At 38.6% G+C, this 17718-nt stretch overlaps 1 long non-coding RNA gene across 1 annotated transcript in view; it reads left to right on the top strand.

Annotated features, from left to right (window-relative positions):
• Positions 1 to 17718, top strand: part of LOC112581276 — a 78582-nt gene that overhangs the window by 11451 nt on the left and 49413 nt on the right. The window contains exon 2 of the long non-coding RNA XR_006547378.2: positions 459 to 536. This is a non-coding gene — a long non-coding RNA (uncharacterized LOC112581276). The remainder of the gene's footprint in view (positions 1 to 458; positions 537 to 17718) is intronic.

Raw genomic sequence — 17718 nt, 5'->3', positions numbered from 1 at the left:
ACCTGGAAAGCCCATTATAATGAGGGAAATATGGTAAATTATAGACAGTATATCAGCTAGGAACCTTGGGTTGTAAACAACAGGAATCTCAATCCAATTTAGCTTAAGAAAAGCAGGCATAATCACTCACAACTTAAAAAGTCCAGTGGAGTTTTGAATTGTAGCCCAGCAGGTAGCTCAAATGGTAAAGTATCTGCCTGCAGTGTGGGAGACCAGAATTCAGTCCCTGGGTTGGGGAGATCCCCTGGAGGAGGGCATGGCAACCCACTCCAGTATTCTTTCCTGGAGAATTCCATGGGCAAAGGAGCCTGGCAAGCTACAGTCCATGGGGTTGCAAAGAGTGAAACATGACTGAATGACTAATACTTCCACTACAACTGTTTGATACAGGATTCATGGAATCATGGGTAATCTAGATCTGTGTCTCACTCTCCTCTGTGTATTGGCTTTGTCCCCAGAGTGACTCAGCTTATCGTGCAGCAACGGCTGTAGAAGTTCCAGGCCACACAGCCTCCCACCATATCCTCCAGCTAAAGGTAAGTTATCTTTTCTGATGGCTTCCATGGGAGAGGGAAATAGCTCCTTTTTTCAGTAGCTGGAATTGATGCATTTTATTTACACATCCATTCACAAATCACAGTGGTCGAAAGAAATACCTTTGTTTGAAGGTGAGGGGAGCCCATTCCCAGAAGGATAAAGTCAATCCTACCTAAACCTTATGGATACAAATAAGCATTGATTCTCCAAAAGAAAAGTGGATGTTTTTGGTGGTAGAAGAGAGAGATACATGCTGGGATAAAACAAATAGCCAAATGTAAAGTATAGGATAGAGCAGCTATTCAGAAATACTGATATCTTTATATTTCTACTTTAAGAAGTCTTTTTATGGTCCTCACTTCTGGGTTAACTACACTGGTGAACAGCATGAAACATCTCTGACCATGTAATAGTGCATGGTGATAGTCATAGAGGAGACACTTTATTTAGTCAAACCAGCAGGAAATCCTGACTTCCATAGACTGTCAATCTCAGTAAACATCATTTTAAGCTTTAAGGAATGTTTCAGTCTGATAGTTCTGAAAGGGCCAAAGAGACTGTCTCTAAAAGGAAATGAAAACTGCTCTAAAGAACAGAAAGGCTGTCAGGGGAAAAGATGTGAGTTCAGGTGTTTTTGTATGCCATTCTGAGATTCTGGTAATCAGATGCCGAAGATGAAAATGCAAGAGTTCAATTTCTGTAAATAAGTTGTGGCTCCAGGAAAAATCTGAATGCGTGAATCAAAGGGGGGGGGGCCATATTTTGTAATCAGCTTTGTTCCTAAGTCAGATTTCCTAGATCAGTTGTTTTCCTGTAAAATATCTTTCTTTTTGGTGTAACGGTTTGAACCCTTAAAAGACACATATTGGTAAATGGCACTATTATGGGCATGTTGAGTGATTCTATATGTGAAAGGAAGGGATTCTGACATATCACAGGTATCTAACATTAGTGTGAGTCATAAAATCAGAGAGATCAGACGATATAAAATCTCCATCATTATTTATCAATAAATAGAGGAGCAGAAGGCCTTTTTTCTGTTGGATTTTTTGTCAAGGTCTTATTTTAGGACTTTATGGTAACAATCCCCTAATGTTTTCTTTTTTCCAGTAGTTTTGTTTCTAGTCTAGCACATTCTATTGGGTTGGCCAGAAAGTTCATTCAGATTTTTCCATAACATCATACTGAAAAATCCAAATGAACTTTCTGGCCAACCCAATATTTCACTTCTTTGTAAAAGATGTTACGGCCTGATGAAAGAAAATGTATTAGATCTGAGAGACTCAAGAGCTAGCCTGTCTGAAACTCTACCTTCTCTCTATTAATAATATGTTCCATGCTCTTTTACAAAGTATACAATAGATAGCTGCAAGTTAACCCTGTCATCCATCGATTAGGCCAGCAAATTTATGACTTTCATGGCACAGATCTTTTAGGTATTGTATCTTCATTATAGAAATTTGGAAAATAAAGCAAAATGTAGTTTCAATAAGAACTATCCATAACCCCACAAAGCAGAGACAACTAGTACTGTTAATAAATATAATTTTGTCTTGATTTGTTCACTTAACACTATATTGTGAACATTTTCCATGTCAATAGAAACTCTGAAAAATTATTGACAATTTAATTTATTGGCTGTAGAGAAAGATTTAAGGATTTACCCTGTTTCCTGTATAAATTCTATTTCAGGGTAAACCAGTAGACATGATCAATATGTGAAAGTTGTTGCTTATAAAATAATTCTGGTTAAAAATGTGAAAAGGGGACTTCTCTGGTGGTCCAGTGGTTAAGATGTCACATTCCCAACACAGAGGACGCAGGTTCAATCCCTGGTCAGGAAAGTAGATTCCACATAACTCAACTAAGAGCTTGCATGCCACAACTAAGACCTGGTGCAGCCAAATTTTTTTAAAAATGCAGAAGGAATGATAATTTTTTAATTACCATTTTGTATTCCCTGATGAAATAATTGATTCAAAAATCATTAGGAGATGAATCAACTGATGAAAGATTGGAAAGGATCAGGCTTTTGCTACCTAAACTTGTTGATCTACTATAACCTGTTAAGAGTGAAATAACCAGATATTGTGTACCAAGATCTGGAGCAATGTGAACACTGCACTGCCCATAAGATATTCTTGCTCAAAAAGAAACATATGTGACCACTAGAGTAGCTAAAATTTAAAAGACAGTAGGAAGTGTTGCTGAAGGCAAAGAGCAACTCTAACCTTTGGACTTGCTTGTGGAAATGTAAAGTAGTCAAATATTTTGGAAATTAGTTCGGTAGTTTCCTACAAAGTATAATATGCACTTATTATGCGATCTGGGGCTTACCTGGTAGCTCAGATGGAAAAGAATCTGCCTACAAAACAGGAGACCCAGGTTCCATCCCTGGGTCAGGAAGATCCCCCGGAGAAGGAAAGGGCAACCCACTCCAGTATTCTTGCCTGGGAAATCCCAAGTACAGAGGAACCTGGCAGGCTACAGTCTATGGGGTTGCAAAAGAGTTGAACACAACTGAGCAACTAACACTCACTCACTTATTGAACAGTCTAGCAATTTCATTCCTAGGTGTTTACCTAAAAGAAATGAATCATATGTCCATACAGAGATATGTTTAAGGATGTTCATAGTAGCTGGGACTTCCCTGGCAGTCCAGTGGTTACCCAGTCCTGGCAATCCTGTGTTTCTACTGCAGGGGGTGCAGGTTCGACCACTGGTCGGGGAGCTAAGATCCTGTAAGTCATGTGGTGTGGCCAAAATATAAATAAAATACATTTTTAAAAATTAAAAAAAGGATGTCCATAACAGATTTATTTGTAATAGTCCCACACTGGAAAAAAAGCGAATGTCTATCAAGAAATTGATAAATAGGCAATTTGTGCACATTCACACGATGGAAGATTATTTGGTAGTAAAAAAGAAAGGACTACTGTTGTACACCAAAACAGTGATAAATCTCAAAAACACATTAAAAAAAAAATGAAAGAAACCAGATATAAAGGAGAATATACTATATGATTCCATTAAAAGAAATTCTAGAATTTTCGTAAAATTTGCAACAATTTGCACACTTATCAGCAACATTTGAAAGTCCCCATCTTAGTGTACTCACATCATTCACTAAGGCTTACCAGTTTCTAAAATCTATTAATTAGATAGGTAACAATGGCTTCTTCACTTTTTAATTTCCATTTCTTTGTTTCCAAATAAAGTTGAGTCTTTTTCATTTTCATGCTTTTTTTTCTTTTGGCCATTGATTTCTCTTCTTGGAAATTATTGCTCACCTGTTTTTATCTATTTCTATTTCTCTATTACCACCATGCTGTATTAAGTTATTGACTTGTAAGAATTCTTCATGTATTAAGGATATAAGCCCTGTAATACTTGTGGAAAGAATTTTTTCTCAGTTTTTTCACCTTTTCATCTTGTTTTGAAGTATCAAATATTTTTCTGTTTATAATAATGAAATTTATTGATTTTTAATTTATTTATTTTAATTGGTGGCAGATTACTTTACAGTATTGTAGTGGTTTTTGCCATACATTGACATGAATCAGCCATAGGTGTACACGTGTTCCCCATCCTGAAGCCTCCTCCCACCTCCCTCCCCATCCCATCCCTCAGAGTCATCCCAGTGCACCAGCCCTGAGCACCCTGTCTCATGCATCAAACCTGGACTGGTGATCTATTTCACATACAGTAATATACTGTTTCAGTGCTATTCTCTCAAATCATCCCACTCTCACCTTCTCCCACACAGTCCAAAAGCCTGTTCTTTACATCTGTGTCTCTTTTGCTGTCTCACATATAGGGTCATCATTACCATCTTTCTAAATTCTGTACATATGCATTAATATACTGCTGTATTGGTGTTTTTCTTTCTGACTTACTTCACTTTTTATAATAGGCTCCAGTTACATCCACCTCATTAGAACTGATTCAAATGCATTCTTTTTAATAGCTGAGTAATATTCCATTGTGTATATGTACCACAGCTTTCTTATCCATTCATCTGCCTATGGACATCCTAGGTTGCTTCCATGACCTAGCTATTGTAAACAGTGCTGAGATGAACATTGGGGTACATGTGTCTCTTTCAATTCTGGTTTCCTTGGTGTATATGCCCAGTAGTGGGATTGCTGGGTCGTATAGGAGTTCTATTTCTAGTTTTTTAAGGTATCTCCACACTGTTCTCCATAGTGGCTGTACTAGTTTTCATTCCCACCAACAGTGTAAGAGGGTTCCCTTTTCTCTGCACCCTCCCCAGCATTTATTGTTTATGGACTTTTTGATAGCAACCATTCTGGCCGGCATGAGATGGTAGCTCATTGTGGTTTTGATTTGCATTTCTCTGATAATGAGTGATGTTGAGCATCTTTTCATGTGTTTGTTAGCCATCTGTATGTCTTCTTTGGAGAAATGTCTGTTTAGTTCTTTGTCCCATTTTCTGATTGGGTCATTTATTTTTCTGAACTTGAGCTGCAGGAGCTGCTTGTATATTTTTGAGATTAATTCTTTGTCAGTTGCTTAATTTGCTATTATTTTCTCCCATTCTGAAGGCTGTCTTTTCACCTTGCTTATAGTTTCCTTCGTTGTGGAAAAGCCTTTAAGTTTAATTAGGTCCCATTTGTTTATTTTTGCTTTTATTTCCATTACTCTGGGAGGTGGGTTGTAGAGGATCCTGCTATGATTTATGTCAGAGAGTGTTTTGCCTGTATTTTCCTCTAAGAGTTTTATAGTTTCTGGTCTTACATTTAGATCTTTAATCCATTTTGAGTTTATTTTTGTGTATGGTGTTAGAAAGTGTTCTAGTTTCATTCTTTTACAGGTGGTTGACCTGTTTTCCCAGCACCACTTGTTAAAGAGATTGTCTTTTCTCCATTGTATATTCTTTCCTCCTTTGTCAAAGATAAGGTGCGTGGATTTATCTCTGGGCTTTCTATTTTGTTCCATTGATCTATATTTCTGTCTTTGTGCCAGTACCATACTGTCTTAATGACTGTAGCTTTGTAGTACAGTCTGAAGTCAGGCAGGTTGATTTCTCCAGTTCCATTTTTCTTTCTCAAGATTGCTTTGGCTATTTGAGGTTTTTTGTATTTCCATACAAATTATGAAATTATTTGTTCTAGTTCTGTAAAAAATACCATTGGTAGCTTGATAGGGATTGCATTAAATCTATAGATTGCTTTGGGTAGTATACTAATTTTCACTATATTGATTCTTCAGATCCATGAACATGGTATATTTCTCCATCTATTTGTGTCATCTTTGATTTCTTTCATCAGTGTTTTGTAATTTTCTATATATAGGTCTTTGTTTCTTTAGGTAGATTTATTCCTAAGTATTTTATTGTTTTCATTGCAATGGTGAATGGAATTGTTTCCTTAATTTCTCTTTCTGTTTTCTCATTGTTAGTATAGAGGAATGCAAGCAAACATTATCCTCAGTGGTGAAAAATTGAAAGCATTTCTCCTAAAGTCGGGAACAAGACAAGGGTGCCCACTCTCACCACTGCTATTCAACTTAGTTTTGGAAGTTTTAGCCACAGCAATCAGAGAAGAAAAAGAAATAAAAGGAATCCAGATTGGAAAAGAAGTAAAACTCTCACTGTTTGCAGATGACATGATCCTCTACATAGAAAACCCTAAAGACACCACCAGAAAATTACTAGAGCTAATCAGTGAATATAGTAAAGTTGCAGGATACAAAATTAACACATGGAAATTTATTGATCTTTTAAGGGGAATTTATTCCATGCTTTTATTTCTGTAAGCAGAAATATAAGAATACTTGCTTAAATTTTCTTGTAATGTTTTATAATTTAACTTTTATATTAACATTTATATTCATTTGGATTTGCTTTGGTATTTGGTATCAAATATAACCTTCTTCATCCTTTTTTTGTATATAGATGATTATGCAACACCAATTGGATAATCTCTTCTTCTCTGTTTATCATCTGTCCATCAAATATCAAGAACTTATTCTGAAATTTTAAAAAAATTTATGCAAATTATAAAAGTTGGGGTTATTGTGGACTACTTACTTATACATTCAGCTCTGTGTCTATTATTATATGAGTACCACATGATTTAGATATTTATTTGTTGCTATATATTCTAATATTTAATATGGCTTATATTTTTATTCACTATTTTTAAAAAAATTTTTTTTAAATTTTATTTTATTTTTAAACTTTACATAATTGTATTAGTTTTGCCAAATATCAAAATGAATCCGCCACAGGTATACATGTGTTCCCCATCCTGAACCCTCCTCCCTCCTCCCTCCCCATTCCATCCCTCTGGGTCATCCCAGTGCACCAGCCCCAAGCATCCAGTGTCATGCATCGAACCTGGACTGGCAACTCATTTCATACATGATATTTTACATGTTCCAATATTTTTTAAAAGTTTCTTAGCTTTTATCATCCATTTCATTCTCCAAACATTCATTGATTATATTATGTTTGCCAGGTTTGGTGCCAAGAAGTGGAGATAAAAATCTGAAAAACTAGACAGGCTTTGCATTTTAACGCTAAAATGTTTAAGTGCAATAATAGCAGATAATAATTAAATAACTGATGTTTACTATTACCCCTGGGCCAGGCACTGTTTAAGTATTTTACATATACTAACAGGTTTAATCCTCAAAGCAATCATCTGAGGTAAGTTCTATTCTTTTTTATTCATGATAGAAAGTGGGTACAGGGAATAACTTGCCCAAGGCTTGCACACTTAGTAAGTAGCAGAGCCTAAAATAAAAACTGGGCAGTTCTAGAAATTGGAATGCTTATATATTGCTGGTGAAAATGTAACATGATGCAGCCATTGTGGAAAACATTTGACAGTTCTTCAAAAAATTAAACGTAGTCACCATATGGCCCAGCAACCCCACTCCTAAGTGTATCCCTGAAAGTATTGAAAATAGGTATTCAAATATTTGTACATGAAGGTTCATAGTAGCACTAGTCCCAACAGCCAAAAGGTAGAAACCACCCAAATTTCCATCAATTGATGAATACAAAAACAAATATATATGGTGTATCCATAAAATGGAATGTTCTTCAGCTGTAAAAGGAATGAAGTCCTGACACATGCTACAACACAGATGAACCTCAAAAACCTGCCGAGTGAAAGAAGCCAGACATGAAAATCAGTCACGTATTGTTACTGACCTTTCTGAGTTGGTCCCTAATAAAGGTCTTCCTGCAGTGTCATTTGGGCCAACAGAATGAGACCAAGACGAAGTTCCTTTGGTTCAGAAGCAAAGGAAAGCCTTGTTTTTTAAAAAATAATTTTATTTATTTATATTTTTGGTTGGGCTGGGTCTTCATTGCTTTGCTCAGGCTTTCTCTGGTTGCAGTGAGCAGGGAGTACTCTTCCTTGTGGTACACGGGCTTCTCATTGTGGTGGCTTCTAGTTTTGGAGCGCAGGCTCTAGGCATACGGGCAGCATGCAGCATGCAGGCTAGTACTTGCAGTATGTGGGGTCAGTATTGGTGGCTTGGGGCCCTTAGAGTGTGGGCTCAGTAGTTGTGGTGTGTGGGCTTAGTTGCCTCACGGCATGTGGAATCTTCCCGGACCAGAGAATGAACCTGTGTCCCCTGCATTGGCAGGCGGATTCTTATCCACTTCACCAACAAGGAAGTCCAGGAAAGCATTGTTTTTCAATCAAAGAATGAGAGCTGTGAGCTCACGCTCTCAAGCATACATTCTCCTGGAAGGGCTGTGGACTTTATGGGGACCTGGGGGATAGTGGGGGTGGGCTGTGAAGTTTTTGTGAGTCTGGCACAGGTGTTGGCTCCTCAGATGCAAGCCTTTACACTCCGCCAGCTACCGTCATTTTGAATTGCAATATCATGCCTGCAGATGGCCCTCAGGGATGAGGTGCTGGGTATAGCCATTTACCCTAGGATCTCTGGTCTGATGTGCTGAGGGCAAGAACTCTGCTTGGGGTACCCCGTGACCAAATGAAACTAGATGAAGCACAAAAGAAAAAAAAAAAAAAGGTTAGTCTTTATTTTATTACCCAGAGTCTGTTTTTATTCCCTGGGGATTGTTAATAGGTCTTGTCAGTGACAATATTGATAAAATTTTATTTCTATGAAATATCTAGGACAGTAAACTCATAGAAGGCCGTTTAATGCAGCAGATGAAGGGAGGAAGCAATTGGGGTGTGACTGCTTAATGGATACAGGAGTTGAAAGTGTTTTGAAGGGTTGAAAATATTTTGTAGCTAGACGGAGATGATGGTTGCAAGGCACTGTAAATATACTGAATGCCACTGAATGCTACACTTTAAAATGAGTAATTTTATATCAGTTTTATCTCAGTAAAAAGGGGAGCAGTTTCTTTTTTTAGAGTTACTACTTTTCACCTCCCACTCTCCTTCTGAAATGTAGAGTACTAAACCCAAGCTGAGCTGATCCTCAGGGTCACGGATAGCTTTACTGAGGAGCTGATGCTTGAGCTGGATGTGGAAGAATGAGTAGGAATTCACCAGATGGGTAGAATGGTTTGTGAAAACTCAAAGGCAGGAAGCAGAGGAAGTGAATGTAATTTGGTGATGACATATATAGGGGTTTCGTGGAAAAGAGGGAAGTGTCAAGAAATGAAGTTGAAGAATTCTATTCAACCAACACATATCATGCCACTCAACTGCACATTTTCAAAGATCACAAGTTTTTGAGAGTAACAAATGAAACTTGTGTTGGCTTGGGGGACACATTACTATAGAGATATCCAAACATATTTAGTTGTTGAACTCCAGCATATAATGATGAACTGCTTATGCATCCCTAGTTGTAGTCTTGGAGCCAACTCGAAACAACCTCAAACACATTGTCTACAAAGGTATTCATTTACCATTCATGCATCTGCACACATACAATTTAATTTTTACTTACCTCATCACCGACTCAATGGACATGAGTTTGAGTAAATTCTGGGAGTTGGTGATGTACAGGGAGGCCTGGCGTGCTGCAGTCCATGGGGTCGCAAATAGTCAGACACGACTGAGCGACTGGACTGAACTGAACTGAGCAGTCATGGTCAGTGCCCTGCACATTTCTCTTTGACACTTAGCAGTTTGGGTCCATCAGCCTAACTTCCAGATACCCGTGCTTGAGTCTCCTTGCTTCTCCTTGCCTGAGGTCTTTCTTTGCCACAAGAGCGTACACTTTGCATATGCACAGCAGTCCAGAAATGCTGGAAATTACACCTCTCAGAAGCAGTCTTTAAGAGATGGCTTTTGGGAGTTGGTGGATACATACCCCAACACCCTCTCCCCTTGCATGAATTAAGTCTAAGATACACTGTCAACCTTGTCTCCCAGAGTCTCAGGCAGAATTAAGCCCTGGCTGCTTGCAGTGGTAACTTTCTTAATAATGTACCCTTTTAAAGAAAAAATTATTTTACTGAAAAATTGTTTGTTGATTTCTGGCTTCTATAGTGGCTCAGACAGAAAAGAATCTTACTGCAATGCAGGAGACCCACATTTGATCCCTGGCTTGGGAAGATCCCCTGCTAAAGGGAATGGCTACCCACTCCAGTATTCTTGCCTAGAGGATTACATGGACAGAGGAGCCTGGTGGGTTCAGTCCATGGGGTCACAAAGGGTCAGACACAACTGAGCGACTAACACACACTAGTTGATTTACAGTGTTGTGTTAATTTCTGCTGTATGGTAAAGTGATTCAGTTGTACATATTAATATATGCATGTGTGTGCTAAGTCGCTTCAGTTGTGTCTCACTCTTTGTGAGCTCATGGATTGTAGCCCGCCAGGCTCCTTTGTCCATGGCAATCTCCTGGAAAGAATACTGGAGTGGATTGCCAATACATATACATTCTTTTTCATATTCTTTCCCATTACAGTTTGATCACAGGATATTGAATATAGTTCCCTGTGCTGTACAGTAGGACCTTTATATTCTATTTATTCTATTCTATTTACATTCTATTCTATTTATAATAGTTTGCATCTACTAATGCCAAACTTAAGGTGAAAGAGGAGAGTGAAAAAGTTGGCTTAAAATTCAACATTCAGAAAACGAAGATCATGGCATCTGGTCCCATCACTTCATGGGAAATAGATGGGGAAACAGTGGAAACAGAGTCAGACTTTATTTTTGGGGGCTCCAAAATCACTGCAGATGGTGACTGCAGCCATGAAATTAAAAGACGCTTACTCCTTGGAAGAAAAGTTATGACCAACCTAGATAGCATATTGAAAAGCACAGACATTACTTTGCCAACAAAGGTCCGTCTATGCCAACAAAGGTCCGTCTAGTCAAGGCTATGGTTTTTCCAGTGGTCATGTATGGATGTGAGAGTTGGACTGTGAAGAAGGCTGAGCACCGAAGAATTGATGCTTTTGAACTGTGGTGTTGGAGAAGACTTCTTGAGAGTCCCTTGGACTGCAAGGAGATCCAACCAGTCCATTCTGAAGGAGATCAGCCCTGGGATTTCTTTGGAAGGAATGATGCTAAAGCTGAAATTCCAGTACTTTGGCCACCTCATGCGAAGAGTTGCCTCATTGGAAAAGACTGATGCTGGGAGGGATTGGGGGCAAGAGGAGAAGGGGATGACAGAGGATGAGATGGCTGGATGGCATCGCTGACTCGATGGATGTGAGTCTGAGTGAACTCCGGGAGTTGGTGATGGACAGGGAGGCCTGGCGTGCTGCGATTCATGGGGTCGCGAAGAGTTGGACGTGACTGAGCGACTGAACTGAACTGAATTGAACTGAATGCCAAACTTTCAATCCATTCCTCCCCCACCATCCTCCCCTTTGGCAACCACAAATCTGTTCTCTATGTCTGTGACTCTGTTTCTGTTTCATAGATAAGTTCTATAGTGCCATATTTTAAATTCTACATATAAGTGATATCATAGTATCATTATATCATATGGTATTTGTCTGTCTTTGTCTGACTGACTTAACTCAGTATGATAATCTGTAGGTCCATCTATGTTGCTGCAAATGGCATTATTTCATTCTTTTTATTGCTGAGTAGTATTCCAGTGTGTGTGTGTGTGTGTGTGTGTGTGTGTGTGTGTGTGTGTATGATGTGGTGTATATATATACACATCACATCTTCTTTATCCATGCATCTTTCAATGAACATTTAGTTTGTCTCCGTGAACTGGCTATTGTGAATAGTGCTGCTGTGAACACAGGGGTGGAAAATGCACCCTTCTTTATTCACTTTCTTCTCTTCTTCTCCACCCTTCTGCTGCTGCTGCTGCTGCTAAGTCACTTCAGTCGTGTCCGACTCTGTGCAACCCCATAGACGGCAGCCCACCAGGCTCCCCCATCCTTGGGATTCTCTAGGCAAGAACACTAGAGTGGGTTGCCATTTCCTTCTCCACTCCTCTACTTACCTTCAGATCCTTTTCTTAGGATTTTGTCTGCTCGGGGAAAACCCCAAAGTAACAAATTTCAGTTCATTCACTTCCTGAATGTATCATTCAGTCTTATCAGAAAAAGAATCCATTCTAAGTATTCCGAACACGGGGATTTAATATGAGGAATTGGTTACCAAGAGAAAAGGGGATATGCTCAGATATCAGAACCTGCTTTTCCTCTGGTTTGAAACCAGTAGCCTCCTAACATTCAAAGACTTGTCTTTATTGACCTCCAGACAAGGTAACACCTACTACCTGCTTTCATGGCTCTCCATCACTTTAGTTTAACTTTCATTTCTGTATTTGATTCATGTTTATCTTCCTGATTGGGTTACAAATCCAAGAAAGTAGACACAACCTCTGTATTTGCTCATGATGGTATCCCCAGAGCCTAGCACACTGTCTAGCATAGAATGAAGTGAAAGTGAAGGTCGCTCAGTTGTGTCTGACTCTTTGTGACCCCATGGACTATACAGTCCATGGAATTCTCCAGGCCAGAATACTGCAATGGGTAGCCTTTCCCTTCTCGAAGGGATCTTCCCAACCCAGGGATGGAACCCAGGTCTCCTGCATTGCAGGCGGATTCTTTACCAGCTAAGCCACAAGGCAAGCCCAAGAATACTGGAGTGGGTAGCCTATCCCTTCTCCAGTGGATCTTCCTGATCCAGGAATTGAACTGGGGTCTCCTGCATTGCAGGCAGATTCTTTACCAACTGAGCTATCAGGGAAGCCCAAGGGGCTCACTAAATACCGGATAGAAGGAATGACTGGGTTAGTGTTGTGCTGAAGCTGCTGTGAAAACCAATGGAGCAGTTTTCTTCTTAGCCTCGTGACATATTCAGTGATGTCGGGTTGGCAGTTTAAGACCAACCATTGTGGAAGTGTTTACTCCATAGAAATTGGCAAACACTACAAATAATGACTGTTTCATTGGAGAACCAGTTGTTAAACATTCCCCAGCATACCACTTACTGAATCCTACCAAACAGTACAACATAAACAACCCATTCATTTCCACACCTCACTCATGACACTTTCACTGAACGTCTTAGCATCCAGCTCATGCAAATTCAAGGATGTCTACTGTATAGTTTTACTGTTCCATTATTTAACAAGTAGAAAGTAGAATCAAAAATAGCAAGTTAGGTCAGCAACATGGTCATCACTTCTGGCCTTCAGGGACACACTCAATTCTGGCCTCTCAGCCTGCTCAGAAACATGCAGGACTTGGAGAAACATGTAGCCAAGCTGTATTTCAAATTTCTGCAAGCCTGAGTCTGTGTTGATGTGACTCCAATTTTCTCTAGATTCAGTATTTCAATGTGGATTTATCTTTATGCCTAGAAAGTAAATGCTTTACATAGGAGGCTCAGATTCTGCCCTGTAACCTTATCTTAAGCACCAAGGAGTACTGCAGAGAAAATAGTAACTTTACCCACAAGAAGATTGAAATTACTTTGAAGAAAGAGGGAGTTTTGTGAGCATTAGGACATCTCCCAAGACTGCTGTTTGAACCAGTCATTGCAGTTAAGTTATAAAAGAATATTTTAGAATATGCGGAAATGGTTTAATACACTTTAAATTTAAAAGCAGATCTCTTTTTAAATTTTCAACCCATAGAAAAACTGGGAAAATACACACAAAAATTTCTCCTGCCTTCTCTCTGTGTGATAACATTATACTGTTTTCTTATTATTTTTTGTATTATCAAGTATATATATTAATATACATATATACATATAATCAGGAAAAGTATATTATGAACTAAAATGCAGCAGATTTTTTTTTCTTTAATATCCACTTCCACTCCATGTAATACTAGGGGAGTAGTTACCAGTGTGGTCTGTTCTATTTCTACTTTTAGAGGTGAGCATGTATTTAAGTCTGGGCCAATCATAAAACCACTTCCTCCTTAACTTTGTGATTCACACAGGGGTATGTGAATCACTGGAAAGTTCACAAACATGTGAGCCCTGGAAAGTACCAATACAAATCCTTTTGGGTGGCTTGAGAGATGAATGCTGGGAGAGAGAAAGTATGTCTCTCCTTGTTGAATTATGAGCTATAGGAATATAGATTTGGGCTGTGAGAAATTTTCTTCCCTTACCTGTGGAAGTCATCTTTCTGGGAGAGAAACCAAAATACCACAAGAAGAGAAATGAGACCCAAACAGTAGCAGTGTATGGCAGCATCTTTAATCTCCTGGATCCACCTGTTCTGAAGCCAAACCCATCACTGGACTTACAGTTACTAACTCATTTGTGGCTTAAGCAACATTCAACCAGGTTTCTCTCATTGGTAATTGTAGCTATTTTTACTAAAAACAGAAAGACTGTGTGTTGTGGCCAAAGATTAATTCTTTGATGAATGATTACCATTACTTCACACAGTCTGCAGCAAAAAAAATGGTCATTTTTAATTGAGCCTTAATTTTCATATCAGTGTGTAGAAGCAATCCTTTATCACCAAATCTTGAATCCAGTGCAACAGGTCAGTTATTGAGTATCAATTTGCTTTGCTTAGTAAATGCTGGAATACGCACAGATAAATATGAAGGTTTCCACCTTTGTGGAACTTGTAATTAAATGGGATGGTGGGAGAAGATGAAGCTTGAGGATGAGGGGAGCCATATTTGTAGATGTTAGCAATTTACCTTATTGTGGTTTGACAACAGAACATTTTCAAATGGTATTTTGGTGTCAGTTGAGACATCACTTTGAGAGTAGTCATTAAGAGTTTGAAGAAAAAGGAATTCAAAATTTTAAGCATAGATGTGATGAGCTTTTGGAATTTAGAAAGATGGTAACAATAACCCTGTATACAAGACAGCAAAAGAGACACTGATGTATAGAACAGTCTTTTGGACTCTGTGGGAAAGGGAGAGGGTGGGATGATTTGGGAGAATGGCATTGAAATATGTATAATATCATATATGAAATCAGTCGCCAGTCCAGGTTCGATGCACGATACCGGATGCTTAGGGCTGGTGCACTGGGACGACCCAGAGGGATGGTATGGGGAGGGAGGAGGGAGGAGGGTTCAGGATGGGGAACACATGTACACCTGTGACAGATTCATTTTGATATATGGCAAAACCAATACAATATTGTAAAGTTAAATAAAATAAAATTTAAAAAAATTTAAAAAGTTGTTTGCTACAGATTTTTAAACTGGAAATGAAACAGCTAATATCCTACAAGATAAGTATTTCGTTGGTTAGAGAAGCACACACAATAGCCAATAAACGAATAAATCCCCTACAGTTGACATTGCTGAATGCCAGCTTCCTGAAAAGTCAGTGCAAGGAATAGTGGCAGTGCCAGTTTCCAGTGATACAGTATCTCATCGATTAACAAATTTAGTTGCACACATAAAGACTGTATCAATATCTCATCTGTGAAATTGCATTAAATCTTATAAATGGATGACTATAAAGACAAGCTGGGCTTGCATTTCTGTGTTATCAGCATCGACTCATCATCACATACTATCTTTTTGGTGAATGCTCAGCAACAAATACAAAACTGTGCTAAAATATTTAAATCTTAAATAAGTTTTTGGACTTCATGGTTTAGTCCTGGAACAATAGTTATGACATTTGTCCATCTGGCACAAAAGCAGTTGGCCTGAGCTTTAATCAAAGCAGTGGCACCAAACCTTTAGAAATCATTACATTCTTCACTACAATCAATCAGAGGAATAAATAACAATAATTTAAAAAGTAAAGTTAACAAATGCCAGTTTCACTTAAGAGTGTCCTCAGTGAAGCAAATTATTTATCGTTAATTTTAACATTAAAAATCATTATTAAATATTAACCATTGGTATTCTGTGTGACAAAATGGGAAGTGTGCATGAAGCATTTTCGCTGAATCTTGAAGTACTGTAGGTGTCTCGAGGAAAAGCATTTGTGCAATTGTGTGAGTTATGAGCTGAACTAGCTGCTGTTTTCATGCAACAGTATCTCTGATTGAAAAAGTACTGACAGACAAACTGTGATTTTCCAGACTTGGATATTTGGCAGACATTTTCTTGCAAATGAACAAAGTTAGACTGTCACTCCAAGGAAAACAACTGACAGTATTTGTTGCCAATGATAAAATTCAAGGTTTCAAGTGAAAATGAGAATTTTGTAAAATATTTATAAGCACCACTGTGAGCTTGAGACCAAAAGTTTGAAGCCATGGATTTTTCTAATGAGAATGGTGGTAATATTTACATAGGTGTTTTTTTTTTTTAATAAAATGTGCAATAAAGGAAAGATCTACATAACTCAGTGAACCAATATGTTCCATGATTGATCCATGATATTATAAAATCATACATGATTAAAAGATCCATTCAAAGTTCAAATTAGTCCAATGGGTTGTAATGAAACAGAATGCTTAGTGTAATGAAACAGAAAAGATCACTGATACAGTTTCAGATTCCACATTGAAACTAATCTTTAAGAAACAACCCCTTGTTGTCTCATGGTGATAGCAGAGTCAGAGCAGGCTCAGTAGCCCGAGACCATTTCAAGTGTTTTCTTTCATTGTGCCTGCTAAAATCCCGTTAGAAAAACAAATCCTACAGTAGACTTTATTTGTCATGTCTCATGAAATGCCCCACTCATAAGGAGCCGGAATAAGGACACTTAAGAATCCAGCACGACTTGAAAGCAGGCTAAGGTAGGACACTGGTCAAAGCGGAGTCCATAGTTCTAACCCTATCATGTTCATATAAGAAACATCGAAATTAAAAGCTTCATCTTGTAACAGAATTGCATTGCCAGTAGAATTACATTTTGTGTAGGAAATATAAATTCACCAATTGGCTCTATTATGTACACTTAGATAATCTCTAATATATCTATCCCAAAAGGAAATTCTAAATTAGGGAGGATCAATAGCTTTACCTTTTATGCCAAATTCAGCCAATTGGTGGTAGCTGCCTGGATTCGCCACCCTGTGAAGTATCTAAAGCTGGACAGGAATCAGTGTTAGCAGAGATACCTGCCATGGCTGAATACAGAAGGGAGGCATAGTGTGTATGTGTATGACTCTTAGCTTGTTTTTGCCTTCAAGATTGAACTAAAAAATAATTTGTCTTTTATATGAGATACCTATAAGAAATATCACTGACAGAGGTGTATTTTACAGCTCAGTTCAGTTCAGTTGCTCAGTTGTGTCCGACTCTTTGCGACCCCATGAATCGCAGCACGCCAGGCCTCCCTGTCCATCACTAATTCACGGAGTTTACTCAAACTCATGTCCATTGAGTTGGTGATGCCATCCAGCCATCTCATCCTCTGTCATCCCCTTCTCCTTCTGCCCCCAATCCCTCCCAGCATCAGGGTCTTTTCCAGTGAGTCAACTCTTCGCATGAGGTGGCCAAAGTATTGGAGTTTCAGCTTCAGCATCAGTCCTTCCAATGAACACTCATGACTGATCTCCTTTAGAATGGACTGGCTGGATCTCCTTGCAGTCCAAGGGACTCTCAAGAGTCTTCTCCAACACCACAGTTCAAAAGCATCAATTCTTCGGTGCTCAGCTTTCTTCACAGTCCAACTCTCACATCCATACACGACCACTGGAAAAACCATAGCCTTGACTAGACGAACCTTTGTTGGCAAAGTTATGTCTCTGCTTTTTAATGTGCTATCTAGGTTGGTCATAACTTTCCTTCCAAGGAGTAAGCATCTTTTAATTTCATGGCTGCAGTCACCATCTGCAGTGATTTTGGAGCCCCAAAAAATAAAGTCTGGCACTGTTTCCACTGTTTCTC

The sequence above is a fragment of the Bubalus bubalis genome, chromosome 21 (assembly GCF_019923935.1).
Source record: "Bubalus bubalis isolate 160015118507 breed Murrah chromosome 21, NDDB_SH_1, whole genome shotgun sequence".
NCBI lineage: Eukaryota > Metazoa > Chordata > Mammalia > Artiodactyla > Bovidae > Bubalus > Bubalus bubalis.
Note: the sequence above shows the minus strand (reverse complement) of the source record. Positions and strands in the feature narration are given on the sequence as shown.